The 13,739-nt window shown below is 38.0% G+C and overlaps 1 long non-coding RNA gene across 2 annotated transcripts in view; it reads left to right on the forward strand.

Annotated features, from left to right (window-relative positions):
- The first annotated feature begins 222 nt into the window (after positions 1-222).
- The window catches only part of LOC309499858, a 55,111-nt gene continuing 41,594 nt past the window's right edge, over positions 223-13,739 (forward strand). For both annotated transcript variants that reach the window (XR_014206370.1, XR_014206371.1), the window contains exons 1-2: positions 223-373; positions 3,692-3,789. This is a non-coding gene — a long non-coding RNA (uncharacterized lncRNA). The remainder of the gene's footprint in view (positions 374-3,691; positions 3,790-13,739) is intronic.

Raw genomic sequence — 13,739 nt, forward strand, 5'->3', positions numbered from 1 at the left:
AACTGAAAGAAAATAATCAATAATGCTATATTAATGTTAGTGAATTTTTAAAAGCTTTATGTTCTAAAGCTTGCATTTATGTGTATTGTGAATCAACTTCAATTTATTACAACACAAATCTAAAAGAGTGCGAGCTGCTGGGCTCCAAACCAACTCTGGGCGATAGACAGAGGGAAAGTCAAACACACAGGGGTCGAAATCCAGATCAGTCCATCAGCAAATAATATCCAGTCGTGAGGTGAGAGTCGAGGTCAGACGAACAGAGAAACCCAAGCTCACGCTCAAGATCAAGATCAAGATCAGGCTGATAGTCAGAACCACAAGACAAGAATCCAGACTCCAGAACCAGAACCAGGAGAGCTGTCCAAGACCGGTGAGTTCTGAGGGGAAAGCAGGCGACCGCAACACAACTGGGCTGAAGAGAAAAACATACGCAACAGAAAAACTAACATAACCAAATAATGTCTAAAGAGGCTGAAAACACGAAACACACTGGCAGAGAACAGAGGGAAACAAAGTATAGATATATATAGCAGAGAAATCAAGAGACCGAGAGAAACATGTGAGCGAGAACGAGAGATGGTCGAACGTGGAAGAGACAGAAACCAAACAAGAGAAAAGAAAACAAAACGAGTGATCAAATCCGAGTCCTGACATATATATGTGTTTTTTTGAAAATGTAAAAATGCAGAACATTTTCTGTGCTGGAGAGAATATACAGTTTACAGTCTAACAATCATTATGCCTATGGAATTTAAAGGTTCCATAAAACATGAAAACACAACGTGCATGTGTGTGAGTTAGTGTGTGTGTGTGTGTGTGTGTGTGTATGTGCGTGTGTGTGTGTGTGTGTGTGTGTATGTGTATGTGTATGTGTGTGTCTGTAAGTGTTTGTGCATCTGTGAGTGTGTGTGTGTGTGTGTGTGTGTGTGTGTGTGTGTGTGTGTGTGTGTGTGTGTGTGAGTGAGTCAGTGAGTGTGTGTTTGTGAGTGAGTGTGCATCTGTGAGTGTGTGTGTGTGTGTGTGTGTGTGTGTGTGAGTGAGTGAGTGAGTGAGTGAGTGAGTGTCTGTGAATGTGTGAGTAAGTGTGTGTGTGTGTGTGTGTGTGTGTGTGTGTGTGTGTGTGTGTGTGTGTGTGTGTGTGTGTGTGTGCGTCTGTGTGTGAGTGAGTCAGTGAGAGTGCGTGAGTGTGTGTTTGTGAGTGAGTGTGAGTGAGTGAGTCAGTGAGTGTGCGTGCGTGAGAGTGTGTTTGTGAGTGAGTGTGCATCTGTGTGTGTGAGTGAGTGAGTGTGTGTGCGTGAGTGTGCATCTGTGTGAGTGTGTGTGTGTGAGTGAGTGAGTGAGTGAGTGAGTCAGTGTGAGTGTGTGTTTGTGAGTGAGTGAGTCAGTGAGTGTGCGTGAGAGTGTGTTTGTGAGTGAGTGTGAGTGAGTGAGTCAGTGAGTGTGCGTGAGAGTGTGTTTGTGAGTGAGTGTTTGTGCGTCTGTGTGAGTGAGTGAGTGAGTGTCTGTGTCTGTGTGAGTGTGTGAGTGAGTGTCTGTGTCTGTGTGAGTGTGTGTGTGTGAGTGAGTGTGCATCTGTGTGTGTGAGTGAGTGAGTGTGTGTGTGTGTGTGTGTGTGTGTGTGTGTGTGTGTATGTGTGTGTCTGTAAGTGTTTGTGCATCTGTGTGTGTGTGAGTCAGTGAGTGTGTGTTTGTGAGTGAGTGTGCATCTGTGAGTGTGTGTGTGTGTGTGTGTGTGTGTGAGAGTGAGTGAGTGAGTGTCTGTGAATGTGTGAGTAAGTGTGTGTGTGTGTGTGTGTGTGTGTGTGTGTGCGTCTGTGTGTGTGAGTCAGTGAGAGTGCGTGAGTGTGTGTTTGTGAGTGAGTGTGAGTGAGTGAGTCAGTGAGTCAGTGAGTGTGCGTGCGTGAGAGTGTGTTTGTGAGTGAGTGTGCATCTGTGTGTGAGTGAGTGAGTGTGTGTGCGTGAGTGTGCATCTGTGTGAGTGTGTGTGTGAGTGAGTGAGTGAGTGAGTCAGTGAGAGTGTGTGTGAGTGAGTCAGTGAGTGTGCGTGAGAGTGTGTTTGTGAGTGAGTGTGCATCTGTGTGAGTGTGTGTGTGTGAGTGAGTGAGTCAGTGAGAGTGAGTGAGTGTGTGTTTGTGAGTGAGTGTGAGTGAGTGAGTCAGTGAGTGTGCGTGAGAGTGTGTTTGTGAGTGAGTGTGCATCTGTGTGTGTGAGTGAGTGAGTGTGTGTGTGTGCGTGAGTGTGCATCTGTGTGTGTGAGTGTGTGTGTGTGTGTGTGTGAGTGAGTGAGTCAGTGAGAGTGTGTGTTTGTGAGTGAGTCAGTGAGTGTGCGTGAGAGTGTGTTTGTGAGTGAGTGTGCATCTGTGTGTGAGAGTGAGTGAGTGTGTGTGTCTGTGTGTGTGTGAGAGAGTGAGTAAGTGTGTGTGTGTGTGTGTGTGTGTGTGTGTGTGTGTGTGTGTGTGTGTGTGTGTGTGTGTGTGTGTGTGTGTGTGTGTGTGTGTGTGTGTGTGTGTGTGTGTGTGTGTGTGTGTGTGTGTGTGTGTGTGTGTGTGTGTGTGTTGTGGTTTGCACCTTCTGAATTGTGCTGTGTGGACACACTGGTTTGAAACCGGAGATTTCATAAATCAGCACTGTAGGTGATACACACACTTCATCCAGTCAGTGATCAGACGCTGATACACAACGCTAGAGACGAGAAGATCTGCACATCTCTCCTTTCTGTCTGGAGGAGAACACAAATCTCTCTAGAGACTGAAGAGTCGAACGCTTAATACAGGACAAACAAATACAAACACTTTCATAAATTACTTGAGATTAGAAAGTAAATATGTGGTCTTGACACACAAACCTCTAACCATGTGTGTGTGTGTGTGTATGTGTGTGTGTGTGTGTGTGTGTATGTGTGTGTGTGTGTGTGTGTGTGTGTGTGTGTGTGTGTGTGTGTGTATGTTAGTACTGATTGTAGTAATGGTTATTTTTATTTAGATACATGTATTTGATCAAAAATACAGTAAATATGTGCAATTAATAATAGCTGTTTTCTATATGAATATATAATAAAATATAATGCATTCCTGTAATCATTCTAATATGATGATTTGATGCCCAAGAAACATTTATTATTATTATTATCATCATATTTTAATGGAAACAGTGATACATTTTTATTTTCAAGATTATTTAATGAATAGAAAGTTCAAAAGAACAGCATTGATTTAAAATATAAATCTTTTGTAACATTATAAACACTGTCACTTTTAATCAATTTAATGCATCCTTTGATGAATGAAAGTATCAGTTTCTTCAAATGAAACAATCAATCACCACAAACTTTTGAACCGCAGTGTTTTTGAATTATTTAGAGGCATTAGAAATTGAACGCATCTGATCATGAGCATTATTAATCTGAAATATTAATTCCCACAAGCATTGTGTCCGACTGTATTGTTTCGGGAATGAAAAATGAGCGGGTTTTCCCCAGTTTTCAACACTTTTTTACAATTACATCATTTAGAGAGTATATGAATCATGTGGTCTTTGACATGTCACATGACGTACATGAGAGGGGCTTTGAACTCGTGTTTTTTGGTCAGATCAAGAAAGCTGGTCTTGAGCACAAAGGGTCATTTCAGAAGGGAAACTCTTTCATACTTCCTCCTCACTTCCTGCTTTGTTTCCTGTCTTCACGAAGGTGTGTGAGGTGTGTGTTATCATCACAGCGTGTGTGTCTCTGCCATCTGTGCGCTATGGAGCGAGACGTCCTCTGGGGAAAAGAGGAAAACAATGCAGGTGCGTTTTCACTGCAGTTTTGAAGAGGTTGTGACCTCGTCTGACTTCTGATTAATAAGCTTTATTTACAGCCGCAACAATGTTCAAGATTCTCATTATCATGTTCAACCTTATTAAGAACACTCAAAAATAATGACAGGTATAAACCAATTCTTAACATTATAAAATATGTTTTTCCATCACAGTATTTCACATTAATTATATTTATTAAATAAAAACATTTTTAAATAATGATATAATATACATATGTTAACATAATATAAATCACATACATATTATGTTTCTTTTTTTCATTTCTACTGTGAATATCGAAAGAGGAAAATCACACAGAAACTTTCTAATCAGTGACACTTTAAACCGAGATGTTTGACTTTCCCTTCTGAGTTTTGCAAATCAAAAATTGTTGTGGTTTCAGAAGCCATTGTAATAAAAGGTCATTTAGAGGTTTTCTGTGTGTGTGTGTGTGTGTGTGTGTGTGTGTGTGTGTGTTATGTTTACATAAAGTGTATTGTGAGATCAGGCTTCATATAAGGTAAGGTATGAATTATATTAATTTAAATCATATATACAGTAGAATATTACTTGAGGTCTCACAAAAAAATGGCTTTTACAAAACAATTTTTTTCAGTTTTTTTGAACAAATACAGTACAGGTCAAAAGTCTGGAAACATTACGTTTTTTTTTTTTTTTTTTGAAAGAAGTCTCTAATGCTTATCAAGGCTGCGTTTATTTGATCAAAAATACAGAATAAAACCCCAGTTATATTGTGAAATATTATTACAACTTAAAATAATAGTTTTCTATTTGAATATACTTTAAAAAATAATTTATTCCTGTGATGCAAAGCTGAATTTTCACGATCATTACTCCAGTCTTCAGTGTCACATGTGACATCCAGTCTATCACATGATCCTTTAGAAATCATTCTAATATTCTGGTTTATTATGAGTGTTGGACACAGTTCTGCTGCCTAATATATTTGATGAATAAAAGGTTCAAAAGAACTGCATTTATTCAAAATAAACAAATATTTTCTAATAATATAAATCTTCTGTACTATCACTTTTTATCAATTTAACACATCCTTGCTGAATAAAAGTATTGATTTATTTTTTAAAAAATGACTGACCAGTCGTGTATATTGTTGCTACAAAAGATTTCGATTTTTAAAAAATGTGTTTTTTTTTTATTTTACATTTTTTTAATTTTTATTCATCAAAGTATCCTAAAAAAAGTATCACAAGTTATGAAAAAATATTAAGCAGCAGAACTGTTTCCAACTTTGATAATGAATCATCATAATTAGAATGATTTCTAAAGGATCATGTGATAGACTGGAGTAATGATCCTGAAAATTCAGCTTTGCATCACAGAAATAAATCATAATTTAAAGTATAATAAATTGAAAACCAATTCTTTTAAATTGTAATAATATATCACAATATTACTTTTTTTTCTGTATTTTTGATCAAATAAATGCAGGCTTGATGAGCAGAAGAAACTTCTTTCAAAAACATTAAAAATAGTAATGTGTCCAAACTTTTGGCCTGTACTGCATGAGCATACTATTGCATGCCAAGATAAGTAATTTTTATTTCTGTAGTGCTCTTCTGCTCGCCAAGGCTCCATTTATTTGATAAAAACATACAGTAAAAACAGTAATATTGTTTTTAATGTAAAAAATAATGTTTTCTATGTGAATATATAGTAAAGTGTAATTTATTCCTGTGATCAAAGCATCATTACTCCAGTCTTCAGTGTCACATGATCCTTTTGCTGCTCAAGAAACATTTTATGATTATTATCGATGTTAAAAACAGTCGTGCTGCTTCATATTGTTGTTGAAACCGTGATTTTTTTAATTTTTTTTAGGATTCTTTGATGAATAGAAAGTTCAAAAGAACAGCATTGATTTGAAATAGAATCTTTTCTAACATTCTAAACATCTTTACTGTCACTTTTGATCAATTTAATGCATCCTTGCTGAACAAAATCATACTTTTCTTTGAAAGAAATTCTATTATACGCCCCAAACTTTTGATCTCTAGCTGTATATCATATGATCTGATCTCTCATTTATAGTCTCTCTATTTACTATACTTCAAAAACCACCTCAGATTTAAGCAGTCACTCGTTTTATATCATAAATAGCGCAGGACTGAAGTCTGAAGCGTATACGAGAACTCCTGCCAAACTTCTATAGTCTCTTTGCTTCTCAATGCAACTCTGAAAGGAATCGTCTTAAGAGCCTCTTTGGGAAGTTGACAGCGGACTCTTCCTTTTGAGATGTAAATATTTCTACTAAGAAGGAAGACTCGTTCATTATTCGACTCTGTCGTTATGAAAATCTCTCTGGCAGTCCAACCAAAACACTCCCGACGTGTTTACTTTCCCACCGCGGATTCGTTTGTGAGGGAAACACACTCCCGATGGAGCTTTGCGTGATTTGTGAAGCTCTGGATTTTGTCCTCGACTTCATGATGGATTGGTGTCACTGAGTTATTGTCAGCGTGGCGTCTCGTGTCGCCCGGTTCCTCCGGCTTTTATCCTGCTCCGAAAACACAATCCCAGCTTTTGGTCTGGGAATGTCAAGAGGCAGGTGCATTAGACAAAAGAGCAGGCGTATAATTAGCATCATTGGCCAAACCTGCTCAGTGAAACTCTGAATGTCTGCCAGACACTCTTGTGGAACAGGAAGTTTGATTGGAGCCTAATCAGGGTGGGAATTATGTAATTTTAGGGGCAAGGCCATTTGGCCTCCACCTTTTCTTTTTTTTTAGGGGCACCAAGGCCATATGACAGGGCCATTACATCCAGAAGGTATACACCCTCACACAACAATAGAAACAACATAAATGCCAATAAAAGCATTCAGAAACAACACAAATGCCAATAAAAGCATTCAAAATATTCATTCAGTCCTCTATATCATGTGAGAATGTGAGTTATTAATTATGATTATCAAAGTTTACATTCAATATAGGCTATAAACAAATTTTTTGTAAACATGTTATAATTTGCCTATATACATACATACACATATATACATATATATATATATATATATATATATATATATATATATATATATATATATATATATATATATATATAAATTGTAAGAATATGACTAATAGTAAAGACTAGTACTAATAAATAAACAATAGGCCTATGCTAAAGTTATTAAATAGCAGTCCCAAACTAGTTTTTGTTGTTGGTATGAGCCACTACAGTCATTTAAAAATATAAAAAATAACACAAAGAAAAAATAGTGGCATTTTGGGGTTAATATGGAAAGGACAGTTACCATGGTGAATACACAATATTAACAATAACTGTTAATGAAACATGGAAACTGCTCCTGGTGAATAGAATGAAAATCATACCTGCATTACTTTTATTTCGTGTAATTTACAACGTAACGGCGTTGCATGCTCGTAGTTTATTTTGCACTTGATCAGTGAGGCGATGCAGCGCGCGCGCCGCCGCATTTGCGCGTGCAATTGAAGAGTGTGCGCTACGAGTACAGGATAACGGCTGACAGGCTGACAGGACAAGAAAGTCCTATTGTGCTGGATTTTCTGAATGATTCGCCTCTCATAACATAACATGCTCTAAACACGCACGCAGAGTGGAAAAGGAGGCGCGGGGGAGCAAGGATCACAGCGCAAATTTGAACTATATCGACATGCGATATGGTCTAATTCCATATCGCATTTCAAAAATATATCGATCTATTTTTTATATCGATATATCGCCCAGCCCTACACTGCACCTGCGCGAATCCACGAACTAATTGAAGTTCAGAGACTACTTGGGTGGCTCGCTGTAATTCAAAGCAAGCCCACTATGCCGCACTGGCGCTTTATACATGGAACTTGGACAGGGCCAGGGCACACAGGCCACTGTGGCCGTACGATCAGGGCCGGCTCTAGACATTAGGAGGCCCTAGGCAAAATTCATGTTGGAGGCCCCCCACCCCCAATAAAAAAACACTTGAAACAAATATGATTCCTAACCTTTTTATTTATACAACATTTAATTTTAAAAGCAGTATATTTTTACTTACACTGTACATAAGTTTGGACACATTACTATTTTTAATGTTTTGAAAGAAGTCTCTTATGCTCATCAAGCCTGGATTTATTTGATCAAAAATACAGAAAAATAATATAGTGAAATATTATTAAAATTTAAAATAATGGTTTTCTATTTTACTATACTTTATATTTCTGTGATGCAAAGCTGAATTTAGTGTCACGTGATCCTTCAGAAAACTTTATAATATTCTGATTTATTATCAAATGTTAGAAATGGTGCTTAAAGGAGAAGTTCACTTTTAAAATGAAAATTCTGTCATCATATACTCACCCTCATGTTGTTTCAAACCTGTATGAATTTCTTTCTTCTGCTGAACATAAAGGAAGATATTTAAAATAATGTCAGTAACCAGACAGTTTCTGGTCCCATTGACTTCCATAGTAGGAAAAAAAATATACTATGGAAGTCAATGGGACCCAAAAACTGTCTGGTTACTGACATTCTTTTAAATATCTTCCTTTCTGTTCAGCAGAAGAAAGAAATTCATACAGGTTTGAAACAACATGAGGGTGAGTATATGATGACAGAATTTTCATTTTAAAAGTGAACTTCTCCTTTAATATTTATTTTATAACCTGTGATACTTTTTTTCAGGATTTTTGATTATTAAAAAGTTGTTTTAAAAAAGTCTTCACTATCACTTTTTATATATTTAACACATCCTTGCTGAATATTCCTGTTTTTTCTGTATTTTTGATCAAATAAATGCAGGCTTGTAGAGCATAATAATAAACTTCTTTCAAAAAACATTAAAAATAGTAATGGGTCCAGACTTTTACCGGTACTGTGTGTAGGCCTACATATTAATCAAACTTTAGGTAATCTCTTTTTTGTTTAATGAAGATGTTATTGTTGTTGTTGTTATTTTGCTGTTTTATTCAATTTATTCACAGTTCCAGAATCCCACTTCAGTAGATGAGCATAAGTGCTTTTATATTGCATTGCTACCTTAAATATGCTATACACAAATCAAGTGGAAGAGAAAGACACGATCGCTACTGAGCAGAAAAAAATATATAAACTGATATTATTGGCGTAATGTCAGGGTATAATCTAATCATCAGCAGAATTTAGAAGATAGACCCATAGATATGAGATCCTTTATTTGAAACATTTAAAAATGTTGTAGTGTGTTGGCTTTTTTATTCATTGTAGGCTACGCGCAAATTCAAAGCGTCGCGTCTGGGCACGTTAATGACGCTCGCGCTCTTTTAAACTCGTAATAAAGCGGTGAATGATTTTTCCAGAAATGACGCTGATCTACAGTACAAGTTTATATTTAGAATACATTGCAATCACTCCAAAATAGATGACGACAACTCACACACCTGCATTATGAGCTGTGCTTCTTTGTGTGCTTATTAGGCTTTTGCCTCGCAGCACCTGATGGATGCGTTCGTTACACATACTTTCAGAAGCCGGCACCCGCTTTGTAACGGACACATTAATTGGTTTAACTGCAGTAATGTTACAGTCTATGGTTAAGATAAACATCGTCACTATTTTTAGTTAATTAATAAATATTGAAATAAATTGTAGATAGGACATTTGAAATTTTTTTTTTTTTGTCCCTCTGTCTGGGCCCCATCCCGCCAATCGGGCCCTAGGCACGTGCCTAGTTTGCCTTTGCGTTAATCCGGCTCTGCGTACGATGATTTTTTTTTCACGGGGCATGAAGGCCAAAGTGTAGGGCAACGGCGGCCATGGCCGCGTGGCCGCGGTATAATTCCCACCCTGAGCCTAATACTTGAGGGGAAAGGTCACGAGAGGTCACTGATGTCACTTCCTGTGAACGGGACATTATGTGCTACTCATTTTTAAAGGAATATTTCACCCAAAAATGAAAATTCTGTTATTATTTACTCACCTTCATATAGTGATTATCATACAGTGTTAAAGAGGACCTATGTTATGCTTTCTTTAGTGTGTAATGTTGCTGTTTGAAAAGGTTTCCTCCAGCGGGAGTTCTTCTCTATATCAGTGTCAGTGTTTCTGAACTCCCTGAAACGCCTCCATTGTAGTCTTGAGTTTCTTCCGGGAACAAACACGTCACAATATTCCTCATTTAAATAATTCATGCGCAGAATAAAGGGGCGGGGCTTGGTTGAGTTAGTTAGTAGTGTGTTAAACTGCCGGTTATGGAAAGGGGCGGGACATTTTCCAAACACACTCGAAGCGCTCAACCAATCACAACACACTGATCCAGCCGACCAATCAGAGCACAGTGTGCTTTTCAGAAGGAGGGGCTTCATAGAGACAGGAACTAAACAGAGCGTTACTGACAGACTGGGAAGAGAGGAGATTAAACAGTGGAGAATATGAGGAAAATAATCAACATTCAAGCAGGAAAACCTGTTCTAGTAGAGCCTGAAAACAACAGCAACACTTCGTAAAAGCACAGTGTCATACAAAATACAAGGCACTGTTATGATAACACAGTCATTTAACAACATAAAACCCTAAAAGAAAAAGTAAAGAAGAAACTGAAAAACGAACTAATTTGAGCTGCCACACAAAGGATTCTGGGAAGATCAATTTACGTTTGTCACTGTAAATTATAAGTGATAACTTGAGTGGTAAGGGATTTTCTTGTGTTTAAAGGTCAAGATGTAAAAGCATCACAAAAGTATCATAACATTATGACTTGGTCACTATATTCACACACATATGAGTCTTTACCATATTCAAACATGCATGAAGATGCATCATCATGGCAGGTTTGAGTTCAATGATGCTAAATGCCCAAACCAGCAGTTTTGCTCTGGATTTTTGGTTATCGGATTGAAACAAATCTTAAAATACTTAAACAATGGTTCTGAAATTGGATTAGATCATGCAACCCAGTCTTTTGATCTAGATCAAATCTTCACTATTCATTGTTCAAAAGTTTGATTGGGATAACTTTGATCCAAAAAAAATCAGGGTGGATTGTGAGTGGATTTCAGGAACAAAAAGTAATAAAACTTTAAAATAAGCCAAATAATACAACATTTGCATCATGTAGTATATGTCAGACTGTTCTCATCCCCAAATCGTCATATACTGACGCTTTCAAAATTTCTTCAATATCTGACGCACAAAGCACCCTTTAGCGTCCATATGTGACGCATAACCCTACCACAGACCTAAACCTACCCATAACCGAAGCGTCACATATTGACGCTAAGGGTGCTTTGTGCGTCGGATATTGACGAACTTTCGAAAGCGTCAGTTACATGACGCCTAAACCTACCCATAACCGAAGCGTCTCATATGGACGCTAAAGGGTGCTTTGTGCGTCGGATATTGAAGAATGTTTGAAAGTGACAATTTGGGGATGAGAATGTGTAGTATATGTACAGGTTTACTGTATATTTTGCACCTGATTTGTTCAACCATTACAGACTTTAGGCTGTCTATTAAAGGCACAAAAGTATTAAACCGTTACAACAATGTTATATATTTTGTTGACTTGTGTACTTATATTATCCCAAATGTTTCCAACAAAGTTTTAATCCACAGAAATCGGCAATTTTAGCTAGTGTAACGTCCCGTGTAATTGTGTGGCCTGTCTATGACATCATATCCTTGTTACCCTCGATTTCCGGGTTTACTTCCGTGCATGGAAACACAAAAGGCCCTATCTTACACCCGGAGCAATGCAGCGCCAAGCGTGACTCAAGTGTTTTTTGCTAGTTTCAGCCCGACGCAGTTATCATTTCACGTCCTGCAGCAAATAGCAAATGCATTTGTGGCCCATGTGCTGCTGGTCTGAAAACGAGGTGTGTGTTCTGGCGCATTGTTGGTGCGTTGCTATTTTGAGGCAACAGAAATAGACTGAGCCATTGACCGACTGAACCCTGGTCTAAAGTCAATTGCGCAATATTTTTTATGTTATTTAATGAGCGCATTAGTAATGTGCGCCTATAGGCGGGTCCACAACACGCATAAACTCTGCTTATTACACACACAGGGACGTGCAGCAGCACACAAACATGGCAAATATTTAAAATAAAAGGATTACAATGTAAAAGATCATTATTGTGTACATAAAGATATGGTGAATCCGGCTTGTCCCGTAGATGTTCTCCGTTTGCGCTCTGGAGACGCGTTCGGTCTTTCCACTATCAAATTCCGTCATGTAAATAGTGAATCCGCCATGACGCGAGCTCAACTGGTATTTAAAGGGAATGGGAGATGAGACTCTGATTGGTATAACGCACGTAAATCCCAAAACACACCCATTACTCATTAAGAGAATAGGGACAACCCTTTTAGACCATGCGCCGGGAGCGCCGACCATTTTTCCCGTCGTTAAACTAGCAGAAGTGGATTCGGACATGCCCTCAGTGAACTTGCCCCCTGCGCTTTAGACCATGCGTTTAGATCGTTAAAATAGGGCCTAAAAATGCTTTAATATATTATATTGTTTATTAGACAGGTGAGCAACCGTTTGGATACTTTTGTTGACAGAAAATAATCATTGTTATACAGCTCAACACGGATAGTCTTATTGTTTGAATGGATTGTTTACTGCGAGTAAAGTGTCTCAGAGACAACACTGTTCGGTCAAGTGGCTAACATAGCGTAATCAGAAAGAGTTTTATTTGTAGTAACAGTATATTTTACAACATATTTTAAAATTAATTGATGCCATTTAGCAACATAAGTCATCCAGATTTGATTAATATGATATTCTAGTATTGATCTAGCAATGTGCAACAAGCAGAGTAACTTTCAATACACTCAAATGTACTTTTAGTATGATTGTTTTGACCAAGTTAAACAGCGTTGTGTTACCCCACAATTTAAATTCGTCAGATAAAGTGACCTGTAGTAATTCAACACTTGCGGCTGTTTCATTAGAATGAGATAAAATAATGTGAATGTAAGTGATCAAACGTAACTGTAACAAGGTTCAAGTTCAGGGAAGAAGGAGGCGGATGTTAAACGTAACTTTAATCGTACAATAAACATAAACAACAAAAGAAAGGAGCGTCAGCGGCGACTGCGGCATATAAGTAGAATAAAAGTCTCTCATCAGCATCAAACCGGCCTTGTTCCACTCCCACGGCTCTCGGCCCCGCCCTGCTTGATACCACAGTAACGCTAATACAACTTTAATACATTAGCTCATCCATGATTTCTGCCTGAGTCCCTTCAGATTGCTTTCCATCAGCTGTGGACAAATCCCATGATTCCACACTCATTCACGCCGCAATCAAGCGACACCTTTGTTATTGTATTAAATAAGCGACCTCTAGTGGCGAAACTTACATACTGTGCCTTTAAGCCTTTCATAGAGTAAAAAGTTATTTTGATCCCCCAAACAAAAAATATATATTTAATTTTAGCTGTCACTGAGTATTTATTTTGCAATGACATCAGAATTGAGCCAAAAGTAGTTTCTAACAAATGCATCCCTTGTTGCATGTATATTTGTTTGTTTGTTTTATGTATTTGTTGCTGGTCAGATTAGGGAAGAAGGGGATGTATGTATTGTTTCTAAACAGTTTGTACTTTTTATACATCTCTTCGCATTTCTAGTAGCCTACATTGTGATATATGTCTCATTCAGAGCTCATTTGGTCATTTGTAAAAGTTTCCCAGACAGCAACATGGTGTCGGCCCAGATCCGGCCCACATCTGGCCCACATCTGGCCCACATCTGGTACACATCTGGCCCACATCTGGCCCACATCTGGTACACATCTGGCACACACGGAATCCACACTTTAGGCCGGATCTGGGCCGACACTATGTTGCTGTCTGGGTTGTATTTGGATCAGGGTGATTCAATCCTATGTTGCTTTGAGAAACCTGCACAAATGTAAAGTAGATTACCCGATCCTGGATGGAAAAACATGGGA

The sequence above is a fragment of the Leuciscus leuciscus genome (genome assembly GCF_965113295.1).
Source record: "Leuciscus leuciscus genome assembly, chromosome: 5".
Taxonomy (NCBI): Eukaryota; Metazoa; Chordata; class Actinopteri; order Cypriniformes; family Leuciscidae; genus Leuciscus; species Leuciscus leuciscus.